The sequence below is a fragment of the Stegodyphus dumicola genome, chromosome X1 (assembly GCF_044657685.1).
Source record: "Stegodyphus dumicola isolate Sdum_Otavi_A_Nest chromosome X1, ASM4465768v1".
Taxonomy (NCBI): domain Eukaryota; kingdom Metazoa; phylum Arthropoda; class Arachnida; order Araneae; family Eresidae; genus Stegodyphus; species Stegodyphus dumicola.
Window position 1 is genome coordinate 258276871 of NC_140780.1, and position 19551 is coordinate 258296421.

Here is a 19551-nt window from a genome sequence, read left to right on the forward strand (position 1 = left end):
ATATAATATTCATAGACATATCAGTCATAGGGAAAATTCATAACTGAAAATGAATATTATAAAACATTGACATTTATAATGACAACAGAGACACATATGTAAAACAAATATTCCCATATAACCGAAGTCCTTCAACTTTGGCTACTTGATTTTAAAAAGTTTGAAATTTACGTTTAGAAAAAATTCTCAATTCAGGATCTTGGCCTTGAGCAAATAATTTTCCGGTAGACCCTCTGCTCAAGTCGGATAATTCGACGAACACACTGGTTGCTTAAATTGTCAGATGCAATTAGGTTTACCTGCTGAATAGCTCGTTAGATCAGTGCATCACTGAAATATGAGTTCGATCTCGAGTTTTACAAGGTCAGATAGCGATACATTTGAAAATAAATTTCATTGCATTGATTGTAGGAACTTTTTCGTAGTACGCTAAGCATCCTTACTTTTCATTTCATTAAATAATTTTGAGTTTAGGAGGCTATTTGTTTAAGAATATGATTCTTGAAAAATGTGAAATGCTGAAACTATTCAATAAAGCTCGTAAATTAAGAACGTAAAGAAGAAAATGTTAATACATTTTTACTTTGTTTATTAAACGTTTCTTGGCAAACGATGAGGAACATCTTAAGTGAAAATAATTTTTCTATCAATTTCTAAGACCATAAACATTTGGTCCCTCGAAAAGGCATTAATTTGAAATGGTTATCTCATAACGTTTTACATCATGTCTGACAGTAACTGTTACGAGTTGATTCAAAATTGTTGGGACAAGCGAAGGATTAAGAAACCAGTGATCTTAATACCACATGCATCTTCTTTTTCTTTTAGTGTGGCTTTTAGATTGAATCAAAATTTGTTCAATTGTAGGGTTTATATTTATTTTAACTAACATTTATTTTAAGTTTAAGCTATATTTCCTGTCAAGCCTTACTTTCCCCTGGAATTGCCAATGCCAGAGTATGTAAATTTTAGTAGAACGCGCAAAGTATTCGAAATTGTCAGCGGAAGTATTCTGAGTTAAATAGAAGGGAAACGAGTTCGAAAGGGTGCTTTCTTGCTTTACGAGCGTGGAGGTGGCTAGGTAGAAATTGAAAAACCACGCGTTTCGGCCTGTGTGCTTGCCTCGGCAAATAGTTAAATTTTTCAACGTAATATTCAGAAGTTTGCTGAATTATCAGCAGTATCTTAGAACGCGGTTAGGTTAGTTACGTTTAGATAGCCTCCTAGGTAGTCACTTGTTATTATTCATTTTTAGTTTCTTATTTTTATTTTACCGCCGGGTCGGCGTAGTTTGTGAGCGTCAAGAGCACGCATCTGTAATTTCTAAAGTTGAATAAAAAGGAATTTAAACCCTTCTCAATACTTTGTATACTTTCCAGTTCATAGCAGTCACCACTATTGTTGCGTGCAGGTGGGAAGCGCGCAACATTACATTGGCGCCCGAACACTTGTCGAACTGAAATGGCCGAAAATTGAATGGAAGCTGCTGGACAACAACAAGAAATGGCAAGCCAATTGGAAGGATTTGGATACCTGGTCCAGACGATGAGAGCGTCAATCAAGCCAAACGTCAATTTCGATGGAAATCATTCGGTGGCGATATTTCTAGAAGGCCTCGAAAACCAGTTCCAGCTCTACCCTGTGCCTGAAAGACAAAACGTTGACATCGCCACATCTGCACTAAGAGGACAGGCCTTGCTATGGTGGAAGAATATAGGCAAATTTTTATTAGGGGAATTCGGAGGCCAGACATATACATTTGGAAATTTCAAAAAATCGTTTTTAAAGGCCTTCCCTATAGTGAAAGACCGAGCAAGGCTAGAAGCCGAACTATATAGTTTTTATCAACGGGATATAGAAGAGTTGACGGACTTTATTCTGCGAAAAATTAAGCTGACGGATATGCTGTATGGGAAGAAACCCGACGCGGAGATTATTGAAATAATCTTACCAAGATTGCTACCTGCTGCTCAAGATTACTTCGAAATGAGAAACCCAAGCACATTGCAGGAGCTCTTCGAATTGGCGGTCAAGTTCCAAAATCGCAGAATAGCGGAAAAAGCTAGAGGGGCATCGTATTCTCATAGTATCCGAAGGCAATCTTCAAATGAGCAGACCAGAAATGCAAACCGCTCTTATGGGGTAAAGAGTTATCAAGCTAACTCATCGAAGCTCGAAGGTCAAGGCCCAAAAAGGAAATTTGAAAACAATCGTCCGCATACCCAGAAGGCAGAAGTTGAAAGGAAAGCTTTAAACGAGTAGAGGGGCTGTGATAGCGAGGGTCCAGACCCCGGAAGTTTTGAAAAAACCCTCAAGAAGATACTTAAATACGGTCATCGTAAAAAACTCACAATTACCAATTATACAAGTCTTGGTTGGCGATGTACCAGTAGAAGCCCTCATCGATACAGGAGCAGAAGGTAATTTTATGAGTGATATTTTTTTTAAGAAGAATTTTAATAGGTTTCGATTATTTAAAAATAAAAACACAGAAATCATAGCAGAGCAAGGACAAACTTGTCATTGTATTGGAAAACTATCTTTAAAAATACAGGTTCAAAACGAAAGCCTTAAAGTATTAATTTTTGTAGTAAAAAACTTGCAAAGTCCACTTATTTTAGGTATGGAGTTTTTAAAAGCCGCGAAGGCCAAACTGAATTTTCAGGAAAGTTCTATTGTGCTGGAGATGGATCGGAGGGTGATGGAACCAGTGGAACAACCGCAAGTCGACCTTAGCCATAGCCATTTGAATGACCATGAAAGCCAAGCCATCCAGCAAGTGGTGAGTACATTTTCAAACTTGTTTTCAGAACAGCCTGGTAGTTGTCAAATACTTACGCATGAAATACAGTTAACTGCCGACAAACCCTGTAAGACTAAATCTTACCGCTATGATAAACAGAAAGAGCAAATCATAAAAGAACACATTCAGGAAATGTTAAAGAACAAAATAATAACGGCTATAAATAGTGAGTACGCGAGTCCAGTCATACTATGTAGGAAAAAGAACGAGTTTCCTCCTTCGGGTAAAAGAGCTTGGAGGTTTGCTATCGATTACAGGAAACTTAATAGTGTTACTAAATTCCCAGTTTACCCTTTGCCGGTTATAGAGGAAATTATTAGAAATTTTAAATCTACAAGATACATGACTACGTTGGACTTAACGTCTGGCTACTATCAAATAGCTATGAGACCCGAAGACATACATAAAACCGCGTTTATAACAAAATCGGGCACTTATGCATTTTTACGCATGCCCTTTGGGTTGTGTGGGGCCCCGTCAGCATTCCAGAGAGCTATGGACATTGTCCTAAAGCCTGTCCTAGGAAAATCGACTTTAATCTATCTAGATGATATAATTATAACGAGTAGTACATTAGAACAACATATTAAAGACCTAGAAGAAGTTTTTAAATTATTAAAAGAGGCCGGTCTTACAATTAACGCCTCAAAATGCAAGTTCGCAACTAAAGAACTTAAATATCTGGGTTATAAAATTTCGCAAAAGGGTATAGAAACTCAAGATTCAAAAATAAAAGCCATCAAGAATTTCCCACCTCCCAACACTGCCAAGAAACTTTCTTCTTTCCTGGGGTTATGTTCTTATTATCGGTCATTCATAAAAGATTTTGCTAATATTGTTGAACCCTTGTTAGTAATTAAAAGAAAGAAAAGTAAATTCACGTGGACAGCAGAAGCAAATACCGCATTTGAAAGGTTAAAAGAAGCGCTCATCAATGCCCCTGTTTTGAAATTCCCGGAGGGGGACGAAAACCTGGAAATTGCAACAGATGCGTCGGACTATGCTGTAGGAGCTGTTCTCATGCAAAATGGCTATCCTTTCGCATTTTTTAGTAAAACGTTGAACCCTACACAAAGGAATTATACAGCTACAGAGAGAGAAACATTAGCCGTATTAATGGCTGTACACAAAATTCGAGTTTACTTCGGCAAAGCGCCAGTAACAGTCTTTTCGGATCATGCGGCTGTTGGTAGACTTTACTCGGGGAAAAACCTAACGCCCAGGTTAATAAGATGGGCTTTAAAATTTCAAGAATACAATCTCATAATTAAATATAAACCGGGTAAGGAAAACAATGTAGCTGAAGCACTTTCTCGTATAAAACTGGACGATGAAGGAAATGAACTCAAATGCGCTGTGTTGACTTCCAAAATTTTAGATTCTAGAGAAACAATTATTGCTGAATTGAAAGCTGATCCTGAATTTGGAAGTATCTATGCATATTTGAAAGACCCCGAAAGCTTTGAGCACACAGATATCGATGCGATAAGAAATAGAGCAGAAAACTATGAAGTAACAGATAATTTATTATTTTATACGAAAACAACAAATGAAAATCTCGAGTACAAACCAGTCATCCCAGCCTCGCTTCGATTAAGCATTTTGAAGGAATTACACGACGCGAAAACAGCGAGTTATTTAGGGGTCAAAAGGACTTTAAAAAGGATACGCGAGGCGGTATATTTCCCGCAAATATACAAAATAGTAACTGCGTATGTCAGGTCCTGCAATCAATGTCAGTTAATAAATGATATTAATTACAGCCCGGCCGGGTACTTAAATAGCATTCGCGCTACATTTCCGAATAAAATTTTAGGCATATATCTTCTTGGTCCATTCCCCCAGAGTGAGTTAAATAAAAATCGTTTTCTTTTAGTAATTGTAGATCATTTTTCAAAATGGACAGAAATTGTTCCACTTAAACGCGCGTCAGCCAAAACAGTCGCAGATGCATTCTTACACAGATACATTTTAAAATACGGTGCACCGATAAAAGTCATTAGCGATAACGGTAAACAATTCGTTAGCCAAATATTTGAAAATATTTGCACTGGACTTGGCATACGCCATATCAAAATGGTTCCGTATAGACCACAGGCAAACATCGCAGAAAGAGTTAATAAAAATATTGTAAAAATAATTCGAAGTTATGTTAGCACACATAACAAGCGCTGGGATGGCTACATAAATGAGTTAGCTTATGCTTTAAGAACGGCAAATCACGATACTACGGGAAAAACTGCAGCAGAATTATTTTTAGGACGGAAGTTAATTACGCCATTAGATAAATTATTCTTTGTGCAACAAAGAGAGCAATAATTTAAACAAAAAGATGTGAAAAAACTCATTGACCAGGCGGTTAAAAGCTCGGATACGGCAAGAAATAGACAAAAATTGTAATATGATAGATAACGCCGTGAAGCAGATTTTAAAGTTGGGGATAAAGTGTTGAAGCGGAAATTTTCTTTATCAAGTGCCCCAGACAATTTTACTGCAAAGTTAGCTCCAAAATTTGAAGGCCCCTATGTAATTCAGGAAATCAAGGGAGTCGTATTGTACCTTAAGAACGAGAGAGGGGAAATCTGTAAAGCAAGTCCCGACCAGGTGAAAAAATATTATAATCAAAATGATTTTGAAATCCTTAAAAGTTTCTTGCAGGACTTAAGCGGAAAAGAAGTAGAAGGTCCAGAAGTAACGTCACCCGTTCCACCACCCAAGAAGCAGAGAAATGAAGAGAAACCTAGCCCTTCTACAACCCAAGCGACGGTACCGAAAAGAAGAAATGAAAGCGGTCAGACTCCAGTATTTAAGAAATACAGGAAAGCAAAGCCGCCGCGTAAAGAAACCTTGTAAAGAGGAAACCACCACTTACAACGTATCGCAGTAGAAATTCTACATCGAGGAGAACGCTTCCAGGGCCAGAGAGTCAGGTGTAAACAAGGCCGCCGTTCAGGAGAACGAAAAGACAACCACCAACAGAAGAAATTCAAGCATGATTCCAGACCGGAGGACGCCAAGACCAGCCGTCCAGAGGCAAAACGGAAAAGACAGCAATCCGACAACTACCACTCCAAGAGGCCAGCATGCAGAGGGCGAAAAAGAAATATCAACATGGACGACACTCGAAGGACACAAAGGAGACGACTGACGTCGATGAATTCCATATCGTGGGAGCAGTTCTGCCAGAAGAGGATGTCGGAGTTCCAATCATCGAAAACTCAAAGATAAGTTAAAATCTTCTATATAATTTTTTTCTTTTGTTCCGAAATGTTATGCATAAATACGAAGTTCTATGTTTTGACGGAAGTCAATTTGTCTCGGTCGAGACATAGTTTTGTTTTACTTTATTTAGCTAAGGCAAAAGTATTATTTTCTTTAAGTATAAATTCTAAGAACAAGCAGTTTCTGTTGGTCGAAAGACTAATTCTGTTATGTTAAAGCCAAAATTTGGCCGAAGATAAAAATAACTTCGTATTCTTGTATTAACAAGAAATTTAGTTTCAGTGCCGCCAGCTTGGCGAAGAATGCGTAAAGTAAAAATTTATTTTTCTCTTATGGTAAATTGTAAAAATCATATGTATTAGAATTTTGTAAATATACGTAAATACTTGAAACTTATGTAAAAGTAGAATTTAGTCTAGAAGCATAAAATTGTAGATGCTAAAAGTAAATGCTCAAAAGAAATGAATTCAAATTTAAGTATTAAACTGTAGATAAAATAATGCTTTAGAGCGAAAGCCTGCATGTCTAAAGATGAATGAGGGGGAATTTAGAATGAATGTGTTTTGTAGGGTTCTCCACCTACACTTGAATTTTAAGAATGTTAAAATAGCTCATCGAGTTTTAGAATGTCGAGTAAGGTGTGTCTATTTGGTCGTTGAATTCTAACAAATCATTGTGGTTAGGGGAAGTGTTGCTATACTAAAACACGAATATTCCCGTTTGACACCACACATGGTGGAGAGCCAGGGTAAAGTTAAATTCATGTTTGAAGTTTGAATACTTGAATGATTGTGAATTAAGCTTAGTTAATTAATTAATAATTAATTAATAATTAATTAACTAAGGAAAATAAATCGATCAAAAACAAAAACTTATTCAGTGTCAAGAAAGTGTAAAATATAATGTATTTAGAAAGATACTGATACTTATTCCTTCCAGCATCTGGAAGGAAGAGAACAGATTGATTGCTGAAGTCCAGGAAAGGTTGCTGTAAGAAGAGAGGGTTAAATAAGTATCTACAGAAATTTATTCTACCTTTTGTGAGAAAACAGTTTTTTTATGTAAACGAGGCTCTTAAATTTTAGTTCAGAATTGTTGAAACTTTTCAACAGGTCGTTTCTGGGATCTACTTCCAAGTGTACCAAATTCTGGCAGCGGCAAATGTAAGGTTTATATTTATTTTAACTAACATTTATTTTAAGTTTAAACTATCTTTCCTGTGAAGCCTTACTTTCCCCTGGAATTGCCAATGCCAGAGTATGTAAATTTTAGTAGAACGCGCAAAGTATTCAAAATTGTCAGCGGAAGTATTCTGAGTTAAAAAGAAGGGAAACGAGTTAGAAAGTGTGCTTTCTTGCTTCACGAGCGTGGAGGTGGCTAGGTAGAAATTGAAGAACCACGCGTTTCGGCCTGTGTGCTTTCCTCGGCAGATAGTTAAATTTTTCAAAGTAATATTCAGAAGTTTGCTGAATTATCAGCCGTATCTTAGAACGCGGTTAGGTTAGTTACGTTTAGAGAGCCTCGTAGGTAGTCACTTGTTATTATTCATTTTTAGTTTCTTATTTTTATTTTACCACCGGGTCGGCGTAGTTTGTGAGCGTCAAGAGCACGCATCTGTAATTTCTAAAGTTGAATAAAAAGGGATTTAAACCCTTCTCAAGACTTTGTATACTTTCCAGTTCATAGCAGTCACCACTATTGTTGCGTGCAGGTTGGAAGCGCGCAACATTACACAATAAATGCTTTTCTTTGCAGTACTCGTTCATATTTTTGGTTATAAAATTTATTTAGGAAACAAAAAATAAAATAAGTTCAATTTAATTATCCTCATAAATTTATGTTTAAACTGGAACGTTAATAAACTATACCTGATTAACTAAAGATTTAGTTCTAGTATGACTTAAAAACCATTCGGAATCAGTTGCATGTGTTGACTAGCTCCGTTATATGTAAAATTCAGATTTTTTAACTGAAGGAATACTGTTTTTTTAAACTCTATAGAGTTATGTTTTCTGTGGTGGATGTTTCCGTCAACTTATATAATTCCGAGTGTGAACGGCCCTATTTTACTATAAAATAAAGTGTCTGGGAACTTTACCTCTTGACTAGGGGCCTACTGCATGTGGCTAGATGGCAAGAGTCGATGGGGCTTGAGAATCCCAGAATGTACGTTAGATTTAGATGTTTCCCCTCTCTGAACTAGGCTTTTTAGGATTTCAGAGGCCTTACTATTTCAGCCCATTTTAAACATCGCTTGAAGGTAATTTAATCCAATGTATTTAATGATTATGCTCAACGTTTATATCAATGAAACATTATAAATCAAATATATTACTATCTCAACTACTCAGTCTTCAGACTTTTGACTTATTGGTATCACATCCGTAGCTCATCCTAAATTTGTATGCCATCAGTATTCAATCCTTTTTATACATTTCTACTCAAACATACTTCACAATAAAAATTGTGACATACCTCTAAAACAATGGGAAGTTAACGTGTTTAAGTAGCATAACCTGCTGGAGGTGAAGGAAAGGTGCTAGCTGTGTGCGTGTGCGGGAAAACATTTGTATATTTGAAGATTGAAATGTAGTAATCTTTTTTCGGTGTAAGTGAACAATGTAAACTTGCATTATGAACCTGTGTAACTGAGAATGTTTTATCTGTTCAGTTTCATCTGTTTCATCTGTTCACGTTTTCAGGTGCATTATATTTACCTTAGTTTGCATCTGTTCATGAAACTAGTACGCATTTCTTCCTTCTCCTGTTTAAGTGAACTATCAGCACGCTTCGCACCTAACTTTCAGGAACTACACGGAACCCCAGTTTAGTGTTGTGGGGTTTTATTTAATTTAATTAAAAGTTAATTTTAATTTTGAAGTATTCTTTTCTATAGCTCTTGTTTTCAACCCACGCTTTCTTGCCACAATGAGATTTTCAGTTTCGCACCTTATACAGAGTAAGGTAGATAACTATTATTTAAGCTGGTGTCTGAGTTACTTCAGACAGAGCTTGTTCTGACTTTCGTCAACGTCGTTTCTCTGCTATTTAAGTTTGCTGTTTTACGGCTATGCGTATAAACTGCCGGTTAGTCGATGTCGGTCTTAGGGCAAAGCTAATTGCCCATTAAAATGTCTCTATGGAACTCTATAGTTTGAATTTTACATTTTTATTTTGCTTCACCACCAAAAATATTGGAATGGACCTGTAAGCACGAGGAGTGCCAACTGTAAATACTTTTCTTGATTGAATAAAATGGTCTTTTCACCCTTTCCTACGCCATTTTCTTGATAGAATTGAACTTAGCGAATACTCGCTTTGCAGTTCAAGTAAAGATCTAGCGAATAAAAGGAATGTTTTTAGTTACAGTACTCATTTTGAACATTCGTTACGAAACATGCCAGTGTAAAATGGAAAATTTAGTTTGGCTGCTCCAAGGCTTCACGTTCCACAGGCACCAGTGGAGGGTAATCCAATGGAGGGTTTGGCTTCACAGGTGAGACCAGCTACGAATGCCGCTGCCACTTTAATCAGAGCGGGTTCTGTAATGGTGTTCTAGGAACAACTGGATTAAAATTTTATATTAAATCCTGTTCCAGAAAGGCCAAAAAGTGACAAGTGATGCGACAAATTTGAAAGCTGAAGCTCCAAGCTGGCACAAAGAAATAAGCAAGTTCCTGCTAGGTGAGCCAAGAAGTGAAACACACGCCTGGAACGTACGCCTACAGCGGGGTATGGGCAGAGGGCGGTTTGGCAGTTTTCCACATCTCCACCCCAGCAAAGGCCACGGGCTAGCCAGAATATGCAATATCCCTATCCTTAAATGAATGCGAATGAGGCGGTAATAAAAGTAGTGGTCAGAAAAAGGAAAGTTTTGGTGATCGCCAAAGTAAGCATGAAGAAAATCAAGGGGCGAAAAAACAAAATTTAAACTAATTCGGGCGACCGATGATAAGAAGTTTATACCTAACGCAAGAAAATCCCTCTACAATTAAATTGAATACAAAAACATTTTGCTCTGCCGAAAGTTAAAAATTTATTAGATAGCGTGCCAGCTACTGCTTTGCTAGACCCTGCGGCACAGTGAAGCGTTTTGTCGCAGGACCTTTTCAAGAAACATTTTAAGAGATATCGTGTGTTTAAGGTGATAGGACAGAAAATCATCGCCGCTCAGGGCTAGAAATTCATGCGCCTCGGGAAAGTGGGTCTGCATGTCCACATTAAATGCGAAGAACAATGAGTTACTTTCCACTTAGTAAATAATTTGCTAGTGCCTGTAATATTCGGGATTGATTTTTTACGAGCAGCAGGCGAAAAGATAAATTTTAAAGATGCTACACTGCAGGTACGAATGTGTAAAATACAGGAGGCGGAAAGTCAAGCTTTGGAAGTGGAATTCATCCAACTGCCGATAGAAAAGAAGGCGAAGTTTCAAACCTTGATAAGAAAATTGTCTCAACTATTCGATTTTAAGCCTGGATCTACTCGAATTGTGAGCCACGAAATAAATCCAGGAAACGCTGACCCTATAAGAACTAAGCCTTATAGATACGATAATGTTAAGGAGGAAATAATCGAAACATATTAAAAAGATGTTAGAAAATAAAGTTACAGTCCTCACAAGCAGTGCATACGCGAGTCCTATAGAGTCATGTCGTAAGAAAAATAATCATCCAACTTCCCCAACTAGCACAAGAACGTTCAGATCAAGTGCTTCACCAACGTGTCGGGAACGTTAAAGCAGAACGTTCAAAATGCCGTCTACATGTTACAGTTCTAAGACGGGCAATAACACGTCAAATACTTGTGTTTGTAACACTTTCATGCAACGTGTCATTAACGTTCTAGTACAACGTTTTTGGCACGTTTTACCTGAACGTTCTGAACCACATCTATGTATTGCAGTTCAATAACGGACAGTAGTACGTCAAACGTGGTACTACTATCACTTTTTTATAACGTTCTATGAATGTTCTTCTAACGTTCTAACAGAATGTTCCTTTAACGTTCAGGCAGAACGTGGTGAATCACGTCAGTATGTTACAGTTCAATAACGGGTAGTAGAACGTCAAAAAATGGTGTTACTAACAATTTTATAAAACGTCCCTTGAACGTTATATGGAAGCTCCGTTACCTTCTAACAGAACGTTCCTTCAACGTTCTAGCAGAACGTTTCTTTAACGTTCAGGCAAAACGTTCTGAATTACGTCTGTAAGATGTAGTTCATTAATGGACAATAGAACGTCAAAATGTGGTACTAATAATAATTTTATATAACGTTCCTAGAACGTTCTTTGAAAGTTTCTATAACGTGCTAGCAGAACGTTCTCTTAACGTTTGGGCAGACGTTCTGAATGTCGTCTATAGATTAAAGGTTTATGACGAGCAATACCACGTCAAATACTTGTACTGTTAACACTTCTGTATAACATGCAAAGAACGTTCCGAATCACGTTTAACTAGAACGTTTTGAGTTACGTCTAACTAGAACGTTCTGAATCCGGTCTATATGTACAGTCTCTGAAGGACAACAGTACATGAAATATTTGTGTTTGTAATACTTGCGTCTAATGCGAAACTTAGTTTCCAAATAGTGAATTCATATAATAATTTACATTTCTTTAACGGAAGAGAACACTGCAATTTTCTGGAAAAGACATCATCTGTTTGAGGAGTTGAGCCTGAAATGTTACATTTACAAATATATGTGATGCTTTACATGTGCATCAAAATTCAAATTCTATTTTTTTTTCTATTCTCTTAGTTCATTACATACATGCCATTTATTAATTAAACTTTACACTTTTTCTCTACATTTACATGCAATTCCTCCAATGCAATATTATCTAGACCTTATATTCCCATAGAAGTTTTACACACCATTCTTATTAACTACATATAAAAACAAGATTTGTTACAGTTCTAATGATAGAAATGTATTTTAAGTTTAATAAATTAACCAAGAAATTAAGTTATTGTTCTCACTGGAAGGAAAAGGAATCAGACTGCAAATCACGATTTTTAATATATGGCCAGAATCATTGCAATTTTCAAAATTCTGAAACCTTGTTGATGTGATCATATACACCAAACTATTTTAATGGGAGACTGTATTATATTCTGGACGAAATAATTATTTCTTATTAAATATAATCCTCGGTACTTTTTTGCAGTAAATTAAAAACAAATTGTTTTCTTTCAACAGTAATAAGCTCTGATATGCCAGTTTAATAACTGTACTTAAACTTTATATGAGACTACTGCTGTCTAGAGTTTTTGTCATTGCAGTAGACTAAAAGCATCAGGATGATGGGAATTTAAAGTGAATGCTTGGATATTTCTTGTCATTAAAATAAATTTAAAAGTTTGCATTTAAAGGTATGCAAATTTTAAAAATAATAAATATTTTTTCTTGTGTTCTGTTTACAAGCAATTTAACTGTACTAAACAGTTCTCTGTTAAAATTACTTCTGTCCATGTAATTTTTTTATAAAGTTAGAAGGCGTATTTTGAAAGTTAATAAACGAATAAAATGACATATATCTTTCACAAATTCATTATTTTGCCATAAATTTGATTTATAAAATTAGTTCAGTGGATGGTCCAGTCAATGGATAAGGTTCTTAACAAGCAATTTTCAGTTAAAATATAATTATTGTCATAATTTAAAATTTAAAATTTGAAGCATTTATTGCAAAAGGTTTTAATTTAATTCAGCTACTAGGAATGCATTAAATTCCCAAAATCTATAAACTGATAGTTTTATATTATTTCATAAAATTTTAAAGCAAAATTAAAAGTGTTAAAGGAAATGTAATGAAATTAATTTCCATATTGCATATTCATGTAATAAATTTCTCTTCTAGAATCAAACATTCAAATTCAATGAACTAATTATTTTCATATTCAGTAATACAATGTATAAGATACAATATTTGCTTAAGCTAAGTATCCTCTACCAATCCAAGTCTTCATGAAAGTTAGGAAACAAACTGAACAATTAATAACTTTAATTACAGTATTTTCGTACAAGCTAATACACAAATTTTTTATTCCATTGTTTACAAACTTCCTTCTGTTGTACATTTTCCTTTTTGTTTATGATACTTTTCTCTAAATGAAACACTTTTCAACCAGTCTTTTATAATATTTTCAATAATATTGCAAGGTACCTCTCTGGTGGCCCGATTTTCTTTGAAAGCACCTAAAAGAATAAAAAAAATATATATTTTTAAAACTAAATAATCAAGAAATAATAAATTTTCTCAAACTTTAATAAAAGCGATGCTGTTTCATCCTATGTGGTCGGTTTAATGTAAAATTATGTTATCTTGAAATAGTACTATTGAATAATGCTTCAATTTGAGATTTCGTCGTTAGAGTTGATTTTAAAAAAATCAAAATTTTAGATAAATTTCAATTTTTCAAAAATTAGGTAATTGCAAATTGAACTGTTATTTAGAAAACGAGAACTAAAAATGTAATGGAATTAAGAAAAAGGATTTTTTAACAGATATATTTTGTTAAAGATTTTGAGGTTTGCAATACAAATACCTCATTTTTTGGCATTCTCAGATAGCATTATAAACAATAAAAAAATGAAATTTGTTTCCTTGCCAGAAAAGAAACGAAAATGATTATTTAAATCATGAAATGCTGGTCTAGTTAAAATATTTGAAAAGAATGAAATGGTCATAAAATTATGAAATATTACAAACAAAGAATGTCGAATTGTGTTTCTTTCAAGTAGCTATTTCCCCATTTAGTTTCTCTAGTGAACAAGGGTAACATGTGCTGCAAAAGATTTTCGATTCTGGAGATTCGTTTTTCCTATTTTCCTTTTATTTCGGCACCGCACTTAAAGGTTCATATGAGTTACAGTCATGGAGTAGAAAAAATTATTTCATTGAAGGGATGGCAACATATACGTTACGAACGAAAATAAGGAGCATGGAAACTGTCACCTTGAAATGCTTATATTAATATAACAGAATACAGTGCAACTATGATAAAAAATTTAACTACATGTGCATATGCATGTAAAGATAAATGTTTTACATATATATATATATATATATATATACTCTTTTAAAATAATTCTACTTTAATTAAACTTGGAAATAAATTATTATATATATATATATATATATATATATATATATATATATATGTACACACTATATATGTATTTTAATACGAATGTTAAGGAAATTAAATAGAACTTTGAATCACAAGCAAAAATATCTTAATATGACTCCCTAAATATTTTTAAATTTATTATACATATAATAAGTATAAATATAAAATTGAGAAATTTGATTTGAAATGTTATTTGCTATTTACATTTTGCATATATGAATACATTTCAGTAATCAGAATAATTTTTATCCTAGTGTTTCATTTAAATTAAAATTTAATTTAATATGAGAGATTTACAATTAATTTAAAATCAAATTACAATGTAAATTCAATTTAATATTAGAGATTAGCGCATTGATTAGTTAGAATTGTGTCATTATATGTTGTTAAATGTGCTTTATTTGTATTAAATTTGCGCAGGTATCTAATTAAACGTGAAATAATCTTAACAAAACGTGAAGTAGTATTTAGTCATGAAAATTTGTCAACGTAAATGGAGAAATGTGTAAGTGAGAAAAACGTTTAATATGCAATTCTATTCATTCCTACAAATATGTATTTAGGAATTTTGGCACCCTTGTTTTAAATTGAATAAAGCATTTTACTATAGACTTTTCTTTTTTTAGAGCAATAGACTTCAGGAAAGCCGAGTAGCCAAATTTTGGGGCAACAATTACATCTATTAATATAACAGTTGTGCTAAAGCTATTTCATGATTCATTAAATGAGTGCTTATGATTTTAAACCTGTGATGGAGAACAACTACAAGAAGCGCAACATAATACTTACTCATTAGATTCTACTAAAATAGATCTGATAAATTTTAACCACAAAAAACTTTTAATAAGCAATGCCATATATATTAATATATATATATATATATATTGAAATAGAAATTGAAAAGCTAACAAGTAATTTGACATAAGACCTATTTGGTCTTAAAAATTTTTTTGGGCAAAATGCTGCAAAAATATGAAATAATAGGAAGAAATATTCTAGTGAGCTTGCTAAAAAGTTACCAGGAGCTGTGGCTCCATAAAATAGTTCAACGCAGTATTTTTTAAAATATTAACATGAAAGTAATTTTTAAAAATATATTAACATGGAAAGGTAAAAAAACAGCCTACACGCGAAATAAAACTGTTAGAATCTATGTTGGAAAACATGTGAATGAACTAAAAACTAATCTTATCGATGTGATATGTGAAAAGTTAACACATATAAAAAAACAGATCGACGGATATATATAAATCTATACATATGTATATAATTAATAAATATAAAGTAAAAAATCAATATGGGATATCCTAGAAATGACTGACGGTTTTTCAAAGTTTAAAAGTGAAATAGCAAACAAATTATAACACTTACTAAAATTAATTTTGTAGAAGATTATTGGTCAAGAATAGTTTTTAGCACCAAACGTCGCCAACAAATTGCGCTTCAATTTCATATATCGTCAGTTATGTCAAAATGCTCTCGAAATGGTCGCCGTTTAAAGCAATCATTTTCGAGATTGAAATACAAAATTAACACGCTCTGTAATGTCACTATTTGAATTTAGTTAAATTCACTTGAAGAAAAATATACAATCCTTGAAAAAAATCATTGAAATTTTTTTGAATATGATTAGAATATGGTTAGAATATGATTTTTATGTATTTTGAAATCGCGATTTAGCCTCAAAGATCATGTTAAGTGAAATATTGGAAGTGAGGGTATTTTTGATTTTAAAATTTTAATTTCCAAATGTACTTTTAAGCAATCGCTTTTGAACTTTCCTCTTCCTTGCATATATATATACATACAGAGAGACATGTGAATTGAAACAAATGGAGTTAATATAAACCTCAAATGATGAACTCTGTAACAATAAGTCACAAATCAAAAGAATGAATCAAAAACATGGAAAACAAAATTGGAGCAAAATTAAATCAATACATAAATAAAACAAAGTTCGCATGAAATTTAAAGAATTAAAAAATATCTTCGGTCTTTGTCAAAGAGCAGCCGAAAGAATATAGAATTATAAACAGAGAAATCAAATTATATCTGGATGAATTGTACAAGTAATCAAAGAGTCCTTTGAATTAAAAGACCAAAACCTTAATTCAAAATTAAAATTTTTCAAAAAATTTAAAACTGTTTAAAAATTATTTAATGATTATTTAAGGATACTCGAATATAACGAAGTGTACAAGTGATATCTGCCTAAGGGAGGGAATGAATTCGTGGAGGAATTTCTAAGGAAAACTGGCTCGTATTCATGCTACTCATGGGAAAACCACGAAAACCAACTACGCAACAAAACCGTTCGTCTGGAATAGAAGCCAAGACGAACTCCCAGTCTTCGCTAGTGTTATACATTTAGCAACCGATGAGGCAAATTAAAATAATGATAAAAATTGCAAGTATCTGAAATCAGTATTTATCACGATATCACTTGCTCCGACGTGACTCAAAATCGAATACATAAAATGACAAAATAGACCAGACTCGCCTTTTGAAGTATTTTTTAACGCGCCTTCTTTAGAAGATTTTGAAGAATATGTGAAAACATATTTATTAATTTTAAATTAAAAAGTTTTTAAAAATTAATAACTTGGAAAATAGGAATGACATAATGTACATGAAAAAAAAAAAAAAAAAAAAAAAAAAAAAAAAAAAAAGACACATGCGGAATTCAAAACCACAGAGAAGGCAAAGCTGGCCAAATTTTGAAAATATGGACTATGGAGAAAATATGGAGTAAACTTATGAAATTCAAAAAAAAGATTCATTAATTTAGATCGTGAAAAAATAGCTAATAAGCAGAGTTAATGCTGAGGAATTAAACACAGCGCTAAGTGTCTCTGAAATGAACATTCTTGAAAAATAAAAGTAAATGACTAAATAGCTAGTTAATTTTTGACGTGATTCAAAATTAGTTACCCAATATATAAAAATATGAAAAAGTAAACACTTTTTTGAAAAGAGCAAATTTTGTTAATTTGAAAGTTAGAAACTTTTTATATAAAATGTACTATAAAAGTACTACTAAAGTACAAACTTTTTGTAAAAAGAACTTGAAAAAGTACAGTGACATAAAGCACAAGCCACCAAGAAAAAGAAAAATGTAGAATTCAAAAATCTTATAATAGACAAACGTTCATAATGTGAAATTGTTAAAATGCAAAATTTCAAAATAAAATTTAACTTTGATAAAGGAAAAAATAATCAGCAAGCAAAATTATTATAATGGAATTAAACATATAATTTCGATTTAATTATAAAAAAATAAAAACTGAAATAAATAATTAAAAACATCTTCTACTACTGTAATTAATATAACTAAGTAAAGAAGCTTAAAAAAAGTGTAGTAAAATTTAATTTATTACCGCATGAGGAAAAATTAAAAGGGATTTCTTTTTATTTAGCTATAATTTAATTTAGTAGGAGGTAATTCTGTTTTGTTTCTTTTTGTATTTAATTTATCATCCGAAGAATTAACATTCTAATACATGTATATTAATATATACATGTATCAGAATGTTAATGGCCTCTTTCGCTTCTGTTTTGGTGTTTCAAAGTCTGAACCTGAATCTAAAATTCAATGTCTTTAAAGCCGTTTTTGGACTTAAATTCAACTGTAGTATAATTAGCTACAAAAATGCATACATTTTTCATTAGATACAGTCTCATCTTTCAACTCAACAGCATATTTATTGTTTAGAATCGTTAATCACTTTAACATTTCTTATTGAAAACTCAAATCTTATTATTGAAAATTATATTTTTATTCAGATTTGTAAATAAAATATATAGATAGGCGTTTTTAAATTAAATTTAAACACAGTGTTAACATTCTGGAGCCTGATTCATGACTTCACTAAATGGAATTGAATTTGACATTTATATGGATCCGCAGGCTAAAATCTCTCGTTCAGTCTTCCTTTGAGCATCCATTATTTTATATATGGGTAAGTTTTTAAAGAGGTTGTATTAAAATTCACAAACTAGCAAAGTATATTGAATATTAGAGTCTTACTATGAACCATTATTAAGAATGTAGATATGATTTATTTCGGAGCGAAACTATTAAAACATAAGCTGATATAATATGAGCACAATTAATTAGAGAGAATAAGGACAAATAATATTTGTTTAGAAAAATTAAAGTATGCTTAATACATTTTCCTACGCATCAAAACATTTTTTTAAAATTTCAATGTTTCAATTCAGAAAACATTATTTCAATTTTATGCTCTCGAAAAACTTCCTACCAATTAAATTAATATGGGAAAACAGACGTAAAAATCATTTGTAGAATACTTACAATATTCTCTCAGGATAACAATATAAAAATTCTCTCAGGATGTATCTGGTTCTCTGTGTTCCAGAATTGCTCTTTTCATGACTTCTTTCTTTATACGGAGGCCAGTTACATGTCCCTTTTTATCATCTGACACTCATTTGCTTGGACGACAGCCGCTTCATCGGTAATTAGCAAATGTACAACGCTAAATGCCATTTTCTGTGAATGTAATGAAATAAATCCGTAAATGTTCTGAGACTGAATTGAAGCAATCTTACTTTATATGTAGTTAATTATCAACATTAAAAAGCTTGTCTTATACGAACTCAACCTTCCTGATATTCTGGGAAAATTCCTCCCTGACTTTCTGAATATATTTTGTATTTTCCATGGCAGTCTAAAATTTTCTAGGTGAGGGAAACTCTGTTAGTACACCTGATTAAAAACATAATGGATAACAAACATAATAATCCCTATATGCCACTAGCATATATATACAGTTAACAGATTCCACTGATGTAGATTCTAAATTTATTGATAGTTCTGAAATTATACTGACACCTAAATTTAGAGAACTGAAAGGATGACTAAAATTCTTTTTGTTTATTAAATCTGTAAAAAAACAATTTCTTTTTCCGATGAATTTTCTAACAGATATTTGATTATTAGAACTGATTTGTCTATAAATAAACAACAATTATCACCAGTGTCAGCAGATATCTTAAATTCTGAGAGTTGAAACGATATATTTTGCTAATTTCACTTATTGATTCCTTTTCTTCGTCAAAACGTGTTTGTTAAGCATATCTGCGTGCAAGCTGCTGCAAAGGTTCTGAAAGAGCACAAAGCATATTTTTCAGTTCCCCCAAAAAGTTCAAATGTTTTCAACAAAAAGTGTCAAGAGGCCCAAATATTTGAACATCATTTATTAAATGAATCAAAGATAGAACATTATACATTATTAAATAAATTATTAAATAAATATTTTTCCATGTAATCGAATACTGTGTTTAACAAAAGCTCTTAAATCATTTTCTGCAAATGCATCATTAGAGAAAGCAATATCTGAAGGCTTTATTAAAATTAAAAATTT

The 19551-nt window shown here is 32.8% G+C and overlaps 1 long non-coding RNA gene across 1 annotated transcript; it reads right to left on the reverse strand.

Moving 5' to 3' along the window:
• Positions 1–13018: 13018 nt before the first annotated feature.
• LOC118180041 (uncharacterized) lies at positions 13019–18589 on the reverse strand. Its single transcript, XR_004756575.2, has 2 exons — positions 18480–18589; positions 13019–13229 (listed from the first exon to the last, which is right to left on the reverse strand). It is a non-coding gene; the product is annotated as an uncharacterized LOC118180041 (long non-coding RNA).
• Between the last annotated feature and the right edge of the window lie 962 nt (positions 18590–19551).